The sequence below is a fragment of the Mustela nigripes genome, chromosome 1 (genome assembly GCF_022355385.1).
Source record: "Mustela nigripes isolate SB6536 chromosome 1, MUSNIG.SB6536, whole genome shotgun sequence".
NCBI classification, from domain to species: domain Eukaryota; kingdom Metazoa; phylum Chordata; class Mammalia; order Carnivora; family Mustelidae; genus Mustela; species Mustela nigripes.
In genome coordinates, this window is record NC_081557.1 from 264028735 (window position 1) to 264043755 (window position 15021).

Genomic DNA, 15021 nt, shown 5'->3' on the forward strand with positions numbered 1-15021 from the left:
AAATAAATAAAATCTTCAAAAAAACAAAACAAAACAAAACCTATAAAATCAGTAAGGACGACAAATGAATAAAAGCACATGGGCTCTATGCCTTCGGCAACCCCAGATGACAGAGGATACGACAACCTTCAAATTATCTGTTAGCAGAGGCAAAATGTGTTCCCAGATTGCTCCTACGGCCCACCCGCCAGCCCCGTGGGCATGTACGCGTGGAGAATGGGAGGGGCGAGGCCGGAAAACCTAAAAGGAGCAGAGGACAACGGAGGGCTGAAAGCAGCACAGACTTACGCACCCCAGAAATGGAACAGGAAAAGCCCAGATGTTAGGCTCAGGTTGCGACTGGGTAGTCCCCAGCCCCGGCTACTGGGTGATGGCTTGCAAATGAGGGGACCCAGAAGTAGCACCTCAAAGGAGCACTGTTTCTGGAGAAGAAGAGGTGATCTCCGCAGCAGACATGGTCACAAAGGAGGGAGCAGGGACAGTTCAGGCACCGACAGACAAAAAGAAGCAAGATAAGCCAAGCCTCTTTCCACCCCCACTCATGCACCACCACACGCTACAGAAGGTGCCCGGAAGAGGGAGGGCGCCCTCAAACCCAAGCCTGTCCACAAGACACAAGGACTCGATAAAAGCAGGCCAGGTCCACAAAACTACTACAAAAATATCAGAAAATGTGAATAAAATCTGCTGATTAAAAAGTGTCCCCGTCTCACTGCACTGACAAACATGAAGTCAGAGAAAACTGTAACGCTACTGGTGCAAACCCGACGAGATATTCCCAAGCCAGCATTTGAGCATGTGAAAAATCAGCCTTGAATCAGAAATGTCAAACCAAGAAACACACCAAACAAACAGGAAGGAAGGGAGAGTTGGCTGAGGTCAGGAAAGAAAGAGAAGAAAAAGACCATATTGGACCAAAAAAGAAGCCCAGATTACAGGGGACACCAAGGGAGAACAGACTGGAATGAAAACAGAAGAGGAAAACAAGTGAAAAGGCGGAGAGAGGAAGTGAATGAGCGGGGGGCGGGGCAGGCACAGGAGCCCGGACATGGCATCGCCGGTGCCCTGAAGAAGAAAAGCCAGGACAGTGAAATGGAACTATTATTTCAAACTATGACCAAAGAAAGTTTCCTAGAAATAAAGGAAGGCCTGAATCTACTATACCTTTTCACACTAGGGAATAGTGACCAAGAATGATCAACTCTGAGACATACCCTAATAAAACCATATTAAGAATTTAAAGATGGAAAAAATCCTAAGGGCCTTCGGGCAAAAAAGAAAGAAAGAAAGAAAGAATTTACAAAGGCAAGAACATCAAGATGGCATCATATTATGCAAAAATAACATACAAAGCAAGGCAATAGCGGAGCAGTATTTTAAAGAAACAAAAGAAAGTGGAAACCAAGGACACTATATCCAGCCAGGATTTTTGAAAGAGTCAGAGCCACAGAAAAACAGTTCTGAATGTGCCAGAACACTGTATGCATGCGCCCCTTCTGAGGAATCTGCAAGAGGAGGTGAGCTTCATCGGACCAGAAGATGACAGGTGAATATGGCAAATCGTGAACAACTGGTGAAAATCTTTTGTTTTCTAGTTTGAAATTTTCCAAAATGAACTCTGGAAAAAAGATGAAAATAAACATAAAAAAAAAAAAACCCCAAACAGAAACCCATATAGGATGCCTGGGTAGCTCAGTAAGTTAAGCACCTGCCTTTGGTTCAGGTCTTAATTCCATGGTCCTCGCATCGAGTCCTGCATCGGCTCCTTGCTCAGTGGGGAGCCACTTCTCCCTTAGCCTGCCATTCCCCCTGCCTGTACTTTCTCTCTCTCTCTCTCTGACAAATAAATAAATAAAATCTTTAAAAAAATAACTGGAGAAAGTGTGCAGAAGGTCTGATGGCTAATGTTACCTATTCAGTTGTAAAACCAAAACTAAAACATGGGTAGAGTGATGGCACTGAAGAATAATATACAAATATTATGTGTGGGGAAAAAAGAGAACAAATGCAACTTGAAATGGGGAGATAAGAACTAAAAAAGGGGAAAAGTAGAAGACCACTGGTTGTCAAAAAATACCATTTAAAATGACAGAAAGCAGAGTTCAGTAAGAGGAAAAAGGGTCTGTTTATAGGTGTATTACAATAAGTATTTATGTGAAGGTTACCACTAAAATAAAAATACAAACCTTCTTAAGTGACAAAAATCATTTTTTTATATAGAGCCAGATCAGGGAGGAGCGCCAGAGAGGGATGGCGGGGGACGGAGAATCTCAAGCAGGCTGCATTTGGAACCCATCGGGGAGCTTGGATCTCACAGCCTCCAAGGTGCCCCAACAAAAAAATGTTTTCAAAGAAAAAGGAGAAACATTAAAAAAAAAAAAACGGTAAATAAAATACATAGTAGTTTTATCCCTAGAATATAATGTAAGAAAAATGTGACAGAATATAGACCAAACATAAAAGTCTTATCACTCAACATGATGGGACTTAACTTGCCTATTCAAAGGATTTTGAAATCAGCTTTTAAAAATTTCAAGTCTTTCTCTATACAAAAGGACACTTAAAGGCACTGATTCAAAAAGACTACAAATAAAGTGATGGACAAAGATCTGCCAGGAGAATGAAAACAGTAAGAAAGCACCAGTTAAAATCCTGATACCTACCAGACCAGGTAGTCCTCAAGGCAGAGCATCACATAAGACAACGTGAGAAGCCACAACCCACAATAAAGGTACAACCGACTTTCTGTGCCATTTAACCCAGCACCCCCGTAGAGAAAACATCCGTTACAGGAGATGCAGTAAGGGCTAGAAACAGTGATAGCGAGACCTTAACGGGCTGTTCAGTATGAGACAGGTCACACTGACAGAAAGTAAGTAAGGATATAAAAGATTTAGAAGAAATCCTCACCACGGTAGACTTCAATAAGATCAAACAGGACACGCGGTAACGGAGAACATACCTTCTGCTCAAGCACACATGGAGGGAGCACTGACAAGGACCAGTAATATTCTAGGGCACAAATAAAAGATCAGCAGGTTCCACAGGCGCCTGGGTGGCTCAGCTGGTTGAGCAAGAGACTCTTGGTTTCTGCTCAGGTCATGATCTCAGGGTCCTGAGATCAAGCTCTGCGTCAGGCTCCACACTCTGTGCGGAGTCTGCTTGGGAGTCTCTCTTTCCTTCTCCCTCTGCTTCTGCCCCCACATCCCTGGCACATGCATATTCTCTCTCTCTCTCTTTCTCTTTCTCTAATACATACACCTTAAAAAAGAAAAGAAAAGAAAAGAAAAGAAATATTAGCAGGTTCATAAAAGTAAAAATGTTACAAACATTTTCTGGTCATAAGGTCATAAAACTAGAAAGGAAAAATGAAACCCCAAAGCAAAAACGCCTTTGTACTTAGAAATTCAAAGACCTCCTATTAAATTACTGTTGTGTGCTCAAGAGCATATAAAGGGAAATAAAAGAATTTCCAAACAATAAAGACAATAAGCACAGTGCGCGAGCATCTGAGACACCATAAAGCGGTGAAAAAAGGAGAATTCCTGGTCTTACACACTTGTTTCAATAAAAATGAGAGAATGACAAAAAGGGAACGAAATCTCTAACACAAAAAGAAAAAAAGCAAAACAAAAGATAGCACATGATAGGAAATAATAAAGATACAAACAGAAATTATTGAGGTAGAAAACAGAAAAACAATAAATCAAAGCAATGAATCAGAATCCCAATTTTCTTGGAAAAAACTAAAGACATACAGGCAAGGACCATCAAAATGATGGGAAAAGGAAGATCATATATGACATACTGCTTATTATTTATACAGTAATTTACGACTGTAAGCAGAGAGGTAAACATTTTATTTTAAAGATTTTACTTATTATTTATTTGTCAGAGAGAGTGAGCACAGGCAGACAGAATGGCAGGCAGAGGCAGAGGGAGAAGCAGGCTCCCCGCCGAGCAAGGAGCCCGATGTGGGACTCGATCCCAGGACGCTGGGATCATGACCTGAGCCGAAGGCAACCGCTTAACCAACTGAGCCACCCAGGCATCCCAGTAAACATTTTTTTAAACCCTGTGAGCAAAAGAGAATTTTCATTGAACAGAACTCCATTTTATTTCACTCACGGTTTCTCCTTTTTGATTACTGAAGTGCCATCTGTCAAAACCACAGTTAGATAAATTCTACTTTAATGTGTTTTGTACTATCATTTTTAGGAAATTAGTAGCAGATAGGAAGACATTCCATGAAGAATTAGAAGAAATGGAATGTTAGTCAAGATTGCTAGGCAATTCAAATGTTCTAAACAGAAGAGATTGCTATGGTGGGGGGGGGGCTCTCATTTAAACAAGTTTTATCATGTATTTGCTGTATAATATAACTTACACACTAAAATGTTGCATTTGGGGATTCCTCAGGATGATGAAAGATACTTAGAAAATTCAAATTACTGAGAATGTGAATATTATAAAATACAGACAGATCAAAACCACAGAGGAATGAGCAGGACATGGAGACTCACAGCCCAGTGTTGGGAAGCCACGCGTTCACTGATGCTCTCTGCTGGAGACCGAAATTCTGGTATCAAGCAGGAAACAGAACCTACGAGTGAGGTAAGCCGAACTGAAATCGAAAGGTGGAGAAGAGACAAGGGAAGAAAGCAGGAGGTTTGACTTTAGAATAATCTGTTATGAAAAACCAAGCATGGGGGCACTTGGCTGGCTCAGCCAGGTAAGCGTCCGACTCTTGGTTTTGGTTGGGGTCAGTGCGCTCATGTGCGCTGGGACCAGCTCTGTGGGGCTCTGCGCCCAGCGGGGTCTGCTCCAAGATTCTCTTCCTTTGCCTCTTCCTGCACTTGCATTTTCTCTCTCTCTAAAACTAAAACATAAATCTTAAAAAAAAAATTGTTTATTTTGGATAAGATGGTGAATGTAATAAACTCATTAATTCAGTATCCCCCGATAGGTAGTAGGCCACTGAAGAGTGGCAGACCTTTGCGGGGAAATTGTTTCCTTAGAAAATTAACAGTTCAAAAAAAGAAAAGAAAAATAATCATTTAAAGAAGACAGCATAGGTTTATTTACTTAAAAAAGAGTTTTTAAATAAATTTTTAAATAAACATTGATTTTTAAAGATGTATAGTACTTCTATTAACAAAATCGGTCTTTAAAAAAGTATTTGTAATTCACATTTTTACAAGTTTAGACTGACTGTAACCTCAATTTGGTAAAATCACTCAGGGTTTCTCTACTTTCATGACAGCGAGAGTTGAAACATTATTCCTAGTTTCGAGTAGAAAGCTTATTAAATTACTAAGGATTTCTGGCAAAAGAAAGGGTTCTTTTGGCCACAATAAGATAAAAGTGCTAACATGCTGCATTTTGTCGATTTGGAGATCATCACACATGACTGACATGTGTTTGATCAAGTCTCTGAGCACAGGACGAAACTGAGATCTTGGCCTCTTCAGGTTTGCCCAATACTGACTGTGAACAATTCCCCTGGATTTAAAATTATGAACAGTTTCACATTGAAAAAAGCCTTATATTTCTGACAAGTTAACGGCCAGGTGAAGATTCTACTCTGGTAATGCGATTGCAGTGTTGCAGAAAAAGCCTTAGAAACTACAGACCCCCCAAAAAAGCCTTTTTACCTCAATTGAGACTTTCTGTCTCAACTAATGACTCAAGCCCTGAGGCTGCCGAGCCACCCCACTTTCCGCAGAGGCCCGGGGCTGAGGATTTTACAAAATGGGCCCATACTCTCAAAGAATGAGTGTGAAGGTGTGTTTTCCTTAGAATGTCTAAGGCAGCCCCAGACTGCAACGTACGAAGGCTGGTGCATCTCAGAAACGCAGTGAGGACGGTCAGTGCCACCTTCACTGCCCGAGTCACTGTTACACGCTCTTTGACCTCACAGGGTCTTGATGTCTGCTCTGTCCATCGCACTCTTTCTCTCCAGAGGTGGTTCCTTGACTATCAGGTCTCAAATCCTAGCTCTGTGATCTACTGGCTTTGTGACTGTGAGGACAGTATTTAAGCTCTTCAGGATGGAGAGAGAGAGCGTGTACTTCATAACCCTAACCCTAACCCCAACCTCGCGTGCAGCCTCACGACACAGCGCGTGCCTCATCCGTACGCACCTGCTGTCACACAGCAGGATAGCGAAGCATGAACAATCCTGTCTTCATGATCTAGGGAGAGAAGCTGTTAAGTTTCAGATGCGTCCACTAACCTCAAAGAGAGTGGGTTAAGCAGCACTGAGTAAACGCAGGGATATGACCATCTAATGCAGAAGGAAGCTGTTGAAGACAGACTCCACTAGGACACAGCGCTGTCTTGTAAAGAGGCAGAATGAAAGCACAGGATTTAAAATCAGGAAACGTAATTCTGTCACTGGTTACCTGTGAGAGCAGGGGCAAATCTCTTCTCTCTAAACGTCCATTTCCACCATTACTAAATGAGAATGCAGTTGTTTTCCAAACCTTTTTTAAGCAGAGGAAGCCTTTCTTTAAATCGTCAGAGCCCCAACTACACACCCTCCTCTCTGCCCCAGAGACACCTTTATGGAACGCAGATGCTCTGCTGAACGGTTTGAAAACCGCAGAGAGAACCGTGTAGCTTTATTATCTTACATATTCCAGCCAAGGCATTCAGCAAGCTCAAGGCTTCCGGCTCTAAAAATCAATTACATATAGGCATAGATACAATAAATTAATGTATCGGTTGTGTATGTTCACAATCATTAAATATAATTCAAAGTAAAACAAGAGATACCTTAATATATGGATATTCTTATTTTCACTTATCCTATTAACACCTGCAAAAGAAAATATTTCAAAATCGGTATATTAACATATAACCATTCTTCATTATCTAAAACATACTATTTTTTTAAAGATTTTATTTATTTATTTGACAGAGAGAGAGAAAGAGATCACAAGTAGGCCGAGAGGCAGGCAGAGGGAGAGGGGGAAGCAGACTCCCTGCTCAGCAGAGAGCCCGATACAGGGCTCGATCCCAGGACCCTGGGATCATGACCTGAGCTGAAGGCAGAGACTTAACCCACTGAGCCACCCAGGCACCCCTAAAACATATTATTTTTTAAAGTACAATTCGCAAGTTCATTTTCATCACCTAAGATCCTGACAATACCTAACACACACACAAAACCACCACCACCACCACAACCTTTGAGTTCTTTTTCCTTTGAGCTTATCTTATATATGAAAGTTTATTTGAATTGATAACCTACGGCATTTACCCAGGCTATGTTTACACAATGGAACACATGTGAGCATATGCTCCCTAGTGGTCCCGTGCTGGTTTTGGTATTATAGATCTCACACGCATTATCATGACAATGCACCTAGTAAACACCTTGCCCAGAACTTTCCAGACCAGACCTTTCTAAGTATAGTCTGGACTGACTTAAATAGACCACCTCAATATCTTCTCACCATTTAGATTGCTTTTCAGTGCTCGGAGATGCCTTGACCCGGCAACAGCTCTTGGGCTTGGTCAGAAAAGTTGCTGGGCAGAATTCCTATCTGGTGAGTCAGAAACAGGTCTATAAAGTTTAAGCAGTAGAGCTGAGATGACAAACCACCAAGGTTTCCGGCATATCTCAGTGGAGTCTAAGAGCACAGTCGCCATGTTGGAAAAATACTGGATAACATCCCTTGTGCAGAAGTAGGACTAAGGAACAGAAGGAGGTAGGTTCTTGCACAGGGAGGAGGTGGACTTTCTAAGAGCCACAGCACCTTGAACCTGTATGTGGAGAACATCCTTGGGAGGTGTTCAAGTTGAGAGGAGGTGAGCATTTGCTGGGATGACAACTGCCACTGGGTGTCCTCTCAAGGGCAGAGTGTGGCCTAGAAGATCGTTATAATCTTCTCCAACTTGGACACTCTATGCCTTCCTATGGAAAACATTCAGCAGATAGAAGACCGCAGATATGATGACTTCTCACAAGGGATTTTAGTCAACAGCAGAGCCAGATGAGGGCAATCCACCGCTGCCAGCGGTTTCATGTGACTTTAATAAAAAAATAAACTTGGGGCTCTAGATAAATTTGAACATCTGTTCCTTACCACCTCTGCACGTATGCTTACAGTCATCTTAAATTCATTTCATCCTACATCTGTCTCTTCATATTCCCGCCAAATCTGCTTTCTAGGGTGTTGTCAGATAGAGACACCATAAACCCAACCTCCCACATTAAGACATTTCGGTGTCTTAATTCTTCATCTATGCAATCTACATGCACTCAGTCACCATGCTCTGTTGAGTCTATCTCTGCAGGATCTCTGATCCCAGCAAAGACGACTTGAGTGCGGTCCTTAAGTCACAAGGAAGGAGAGCTAGTATATGAAATTTAGTTAATTTTACACCTGTAGTCTTTCATCTTTAAATCAGCTCTTGCCAGACCTGCTACAGAATACTTCAGAGGGATCTTTCTAGTGCCAGTTTCTTACAATCTTTAAGAATTTCCTTTCGATCTTGATAAAATCCCAATAGTTCATTTTTGCCCTTGCTTCCCTTGCCTTTGGCGATGTTCCTAGGACGATGTTGCTGCGGCTGAGATTGAAGAGGTTGCTGCCTGTGTTCTCCTCAAGGATTCTGATGGATTCCTTTCGCACATTGAGGTCCTTCATCCATTTTGAGTCTATTTTTGTGTGTGGTGTAGGAAATGGTCCAATTTCATTTTTCTGCATGTGGCTGTCCAATTTTCCCAGCACCATTTATTGAAGAGGCTGTCTTTTTTCCATTGGACATTCTTTCCTGCTTTGTCGAAGATTAGTTGACCATAGAGTTGAGGGTCTATTTCTGGGCTTTCTATTCTGTTCCATTGATCTATGTGTCTGTTTTTGTGCCAGTACCATGTTGTCTTGATGATGACAGCTTTGTAATAGAGCTTGAAGTCCGGAATTGTGATGCCACCAACTTTGGTTTTCCTTTTCAATATTCCTTTGGCTATTCAAGGTCTTTTCTGGTTCGATATAAATTTTAGGATTATTTGTTCCATTTCTTTGAAAAAGATGGATAGTACTTTGATAGGAATTGCATTAAATGTGTAGACTGCTTTAGGTAGCATAGACATTTTCACAATATTTATTCTTCCAATCCAGGAGCATGGAACATTTTTCCATTTCTTTGTGTCTTCCTCAATTTCTTTCATGAGTGCTTTATAGTTTTCTGAGTATAGATTCTGTGCCTCTTTGGTTAGGTTTATTCCTAGGTATCTTATGGTTTTGGGTGCAATTAAGGAAACAGTTAACAAAACCAAAAGACAACTGACAGAATGGGAGAAGATATTTGCAAACGACATATCAGATAAAGGGCTAGTGTCCAAAATCTATAAAGAACTTAGCAAACTCAACACCCAAAGAACAAAAAATCCAATCAAGAAATGGGCAGAGGACATGAACAGACATTTCTGCAAAGAAGACATCCAGATGGCCAACAGACACATGAAAAAGTGCTCCATATCACTCAGCATCAAAACCACAATGAGCTCACCTCACACCAGTCAGAATGACTAAAATTAACAAGTCAGGAAATGACAGATGCTGGCGAGGATGCAGAGAAAGGGGAACCCTCCTACACTGTTGGTGGGAATGCAAGCTGGTGCAACCTCTCTGGAAAACAACTTGGAGGTTCCTCAAAATGTTGAAAATAGAACTACCCTATGACCCAGCAATTGCACTACTGGGTATTTACCCTAAAGATACAAATGTAGGGATCCGAAGGGGCACGTGCACCCGAATGTTTATAGCAGCAATGTCCACAATAGCCAAACTACGGAAAGAACCTAGATGTCCATCAACAGATGAATGGATCAAGAAGATGTGGTATATATACACAATGGAATACTATGCAGCCTTCAAAAGAAATGAAATCTTGCCATTTACGACAACATGGATGGAACTAGAGCGTATCATGCTTAGTTAAATAAGTCAAGCAGAGAAAGACAACTATCATATGATCTCCCTGATATGAGGAAGTGGTGATGCAACATGGGGGCTTAAGTGGGTAGGAGAAGAATCAATGAAACAAGATGGGATCGGGAGGGAGACAAACCATAAGTGACTCTTAATCTCACAAAACAAACTGAGGGTTGCTGGGAGGCAGGGGGTTGGGAGAAGGGGGGTGGGGTTATGGACATTGGGGAAGGTATGTGCTTTGGTGAGTGCTGTGAAGTGTGTAAACTGGGCGATTCACAGACCTGTACCCCTGAGGATAAAAATATATTATATGCTTATTAAAAAATAAAAAATTTAAAAATTTAAAAATTAAAAAAAAAAGAATTTCCTTTCAAATCAACCCTTCTATCATATCTTATTCAAATTTGGAAGTCTGAACTAAAGCTGGCACCCAAAGCCCTTTCCCCTGCCATGCACTGTGCCTCCGCTGGAGTCTACCTGCTGGGTCTCCGGCTCTGGCAGGACTCTGCTTTTATGTATGCTCTCCTTTTAGCTCTTCCTCTCCTTCTTAGCAAAAACTTCCAGTCCAGATTTTAGGGCTGTGGGTGAAGAGATTCAATACTATACTGGGGGTGGCGATGAACATTGATCCAGTCCCTAAAATCAGTGTTCGGTAATAAGGGAACAAAAACTGCCTAATGGCTCTGAAAGCAGTAATTTACTATAGAGGACTATGTTTGGAGGATATGCTCTCCTTACTCTTCCCACATCAAAAGTAATAAGCTTCGGGGTGCCTGGGTGGCTCGGTGGGTTAAGCCTCTGCCTTTGGCTCAGGTCATGATCTCAGGGTCCTGGGATCGAGCCCCACTTAGGGCTCTCAGCTGAGCAGGGAGCCTGTTTCCCCCTCTCTCTGCCTACCTGTGATCTCTATCTGTCAAATACATAAATAAAATCTTTAAAAAAAAAAAAACATTAAAACTGGGGCACCTGGGTGGCTCGGTGGGTTAAAGGCTCTGCCTTCAGCTCAGGTCATGATCCCAGGGTTCTGGGATTGAGCCCCGCATCGGGCTCTCTCCTCGGGAGCCTGCTTCCCCCTCTCTCTGTCTCTGCCTGCCTCTCTGCCCACTTGTGATCTGTCTGTCAAATAAATAAATTTAAAAAAAAAACATTAAAACTACCTATGAATCTTTTAAAAATATAGATAGAATTTTGGAGAGGGACTCAGTGCAGTGAAGAAAAGGCCACAGGCAGTGGTCCACAGAGACGTGAGGCTACTTCGGTCAGGGAAGGTCAGGGAAGGCCTTTCTGAGGAGGTGACATTTGAGCTGAATGTCAGAAAGAAGTCACCCCCACAGAGGACTGGGGAAGCTTCTAAGAGGAAACACCACATGCAAAGGTCTTGAGATGAAAGGGGCTCAGCATCCGCTGACGGACAGAAAGGAAGCCGCGAGGCTGCCGTGTAGACGAGGTGGGGCGAGAAGCCTGCTTGTGGACAGTCAACTGTGGGTCACGCCCAAAGGAGCACTTGTCCTCACTTTCTCTCCTAAGTTACCCTGAGCAGGTGGTGGTGAAGTTGGCAGCGTGTAGAGCTCACGGTGCCATGAACAGGACGCCGGGGTTTATTCTAATTACAGTGGAAAGCCACTGGAGGATTTTAGTCGGGGCATGTGCTCTTCCAGCAGGCGAGTGACAAACACACCGAGCGGAAGTAGAGGCCAGTTGGGAGGCCACTGGAGTAGCCCAGCAGAAGGACTAGAACCAACTCCAGGGTGGGCCGGTGGTCAAAGGTGGGCTGGTCCTGGGTTTGGGAAAGGGGACTGACCGCAAGTGGGTATGAAGGGTCTTTTTTGAGTGATGGACATTTCCTAAAACTTAACTGGGATAATTGTACCACTCTGTAAATTTACTAAAAAGCACTGGATTTGATATTTAAAATTAGTGAATGCTGTGGCATAAAAATCCTATCTCAAAAAGCAGTTCAGAAAGAGAGCAGATGGGCTACTCATCGTATGTACACTGCGGTTATGCTCTGCAGAGTAAGAGTGGGGATGCTTATTAGCTGCCTGGGTCCTAGAAGTCAGTCAATTAAACCCGAACACTGGTTCCTACACCACGAAAACTCCAAAGTGTGTTAATCTCAAGATGACTAGAGGTTGCTTTCAGCCAGATTTTAACAACCCCACACATGGAAGCACTTCTGTATCGCCTACTTTCCCTAGGTTTGGACCTCAATCCCCAGGTGTCTACAACTGTAATTTAATATACGTAAGTTGGACACCCATTAACGTATTAGCTAAGAACCAAAGTTAAGTCAGCTTTATTCTCTTAACCAGAGCAAACAAGTGATATATTAATGGGAATACACATGAGAGTCCAAATACTGTGTTAGTTCTTTCCTATGCACCTAATTTATTTTCACTTCTGACCAAATTCCTTTTTTTAACTCTTTTCCTTGAGATTTACAGGGTTCAGGAAAATATTTGGTAGTCTCCACTGCTATTCCCATCACCGCCCCAGCTGGAGAGCTTTGAGATATCCATCAGTACAGGATGGATTTTAAGTGATGTATAACAATTAACATATAGATTAGTTTCCTGTAGTTGCTGTAACAACCTGCGACAAGCTTGGTGGCTTATCATAATAGCTATTTATTTTCTCACTGTTCTGGAGGCTAGAAGTCCAGAAGAGTCTCGTAGGACTGAAATCAAGGTTGCTGGCAGGGCTGTGCTCTCCCCGGAGGCTGTAGGGAAGCATCGATTCCTTGCCTCTCTGAGCTGCTGTGGGATCCGGGCACCACTCACTGACTCCTGCTCTCATCACCCGTCTCTCTGCCTGTGGTGGAACTGCGTTCTCCTCTTCTGTCTCTACAAATCTCCTCCATCCCTCTCTTGTGAGGACACTTGGGTTTGCGTTTAAAGCCCACCCAGATAATCCAGGAAAATTTCCCCATTTCAAGATCTTTGACTTCATTATATGTAAAGACCCTTTTTTCCTTATAACGTGTACAGGTTCCAGGAATTAGGACCTGATATTTCTGGGTGGCTCTAACTCAACCTAATGTACCATACGATTGGGGCCATCTGGTTTGGGAGTATGTGGTTCACAGAAACCCGATTTAATAAACTGTGCAGTTTTGGGCGCCTGGGTGGCTCAGTGGGTTAAAGCCTCTGCCTTCAGCTCAGGTCATGATCCCAGGGTCCTGAGATCGAGCCCCACATCAGGCTCTCTGCTCAGCAGGGAGCCTGCTTCCTCCTCTCTGTCTCTCTGCCTGACTCTCTGCCCACTTGTGATCTCTGTCTGTCCAATAAATAAAATCTTAAAAAAAAAAAACTGTGCAGTTTTAAAGCGCATGACTGCAACACACTAGACAACATCCAGTCTACTTTGCAAAACACAACAGCGAGGACTTCGCACGTGCCAAACAAACTGTCCAGTTCTGCCCTCCACTTACTTGGAGAGGATAAGAATATATCTATGGTAAAACGAACATCTCCCCTACAGCACAAATAGGTAACTGGGAAAGACTGAAAGCAGTAAGTGCGGTAAGAGGAGGGAGGGCCTGTCCCTCCCGCCACTCTGCCGCCCTCCCCATGACTTTACACACAGAACAGTCCTGCCCGCTCGTGTGGGCGACGCGCGGAGGGCGCTGCCCCGTCTCTCCTGCGTCACCCGCTAAGAGAGAAAGCAAGAAGGGGTTGCCGAGTCATAAAACCTGAGAAATAGCGACAAACCTCATTTTTCTTCCACCTTCCCCTGACCTCAAGGTACACCAAGACGCAGGAACAAATCCTGCCGCAGCCTGCGGGCTGATCTGGGGCCGAGTTCGGTGGAAAGGGCTGGCCTCGAAACGGTGACTTTCTGCCCGATGCCGGTAACGGGGCAGAGCCTAGGGCTTAGTGTCAGGTGCGGGGTGGGGGGGCGCCGGCGGGAAAAGCCTCCCGCAACACGGATCACAGTCGGGTTCGGGACGCCAGGGGGGCCCCTGTCTCCATCCCCGAGTCTTCCCTACCCCACCGCTGTCCGCGGAGGCGGGGCACGAGCAAGGGCCAACAGTAATGCGGGGCGGGCGCCGCGGTCATCACCCCGAAGCGGACCGGTCTGGCGCGGCGCCCCCGCTCCCGGGGCCGCAGCCCGGTGCCCCGAGGTCTTGCGATCCCGAACACAGCAGCCGGCCTTTCCGTTAGACCCAATTCACCGGGCCTCGGCCATGTGCGAAACAAACACAGAGGTCCGGAAGGTTCCAGAAACGAAGATGCGCCGCTGCGGGCCCCCCGGAGCACGACCCGGGCCGCACCCACCCGCCGCGCCGCGCCCGCGCCCGCCCCTGCGACCCGCACCTGGTCCTACGACCCCGGCCGCATCCCCGCGGCGGCCGCACCTGCGTCGACCCGGCGGCGGCGGCGGGGGGCGCTCTGCCGCCCCCGCCTCCGCGCCTCCGCGCCGCCCCTCGCGGATCCGGACTCGGGCTCGGGCCTCCGCCCACTGCACGCGAGCCGCGCGGGCGACCGTTGTCCCCCCCACCCCGGGCGTGCGTGGCGGGGAGTGGGGGGTGCAGGGGGCCGCGCCTCCCGCCCCGGACTCCGCCCCCCCGACGCCGTCGCCGGGGCAACCGAGAGCCATTCCCCGCCCCCACGCCTCCCCCCCGCACCCCGCGGGACCGCCTGCCCCGGAGCCCCGACGGCGGGGGCTGCGTGCATCCCGCCCGCCGGCCCTGCCCCGGCCGACCCCGACGCGGGCCTCCGCGTGTCCTCGCCGTCCCTCGGGGCCGCCCCCGTCTCTTCGGCCCCGGCGGGTCTCGGCGTCCGGCTCTGTTCCCGCTCGGCGCGCGCTCCCCCGCGCCCGCGGGCCGTTCTCGCAGCTGCCCCGCAGCGTCCTCAGTTGGCGCCGGCGCACCGCGAGTGCCGCGTCCACGCAGTCCCTCACGGTCGAGCCCACCGGGCCTCCCGCTGCCTCCCCGTCCCCCGGCCTCAGCCTCTGGCCCTTTCTCCGCCCCCGCCCCGCATTTCCCCGGTGACCCCTTCAAGTGGACGAATCCCCGACTTGCAGCTCGCCCGGCCGTGCTGACCCTCTGGACCGGCCCGCAGGGTTCCAGCGT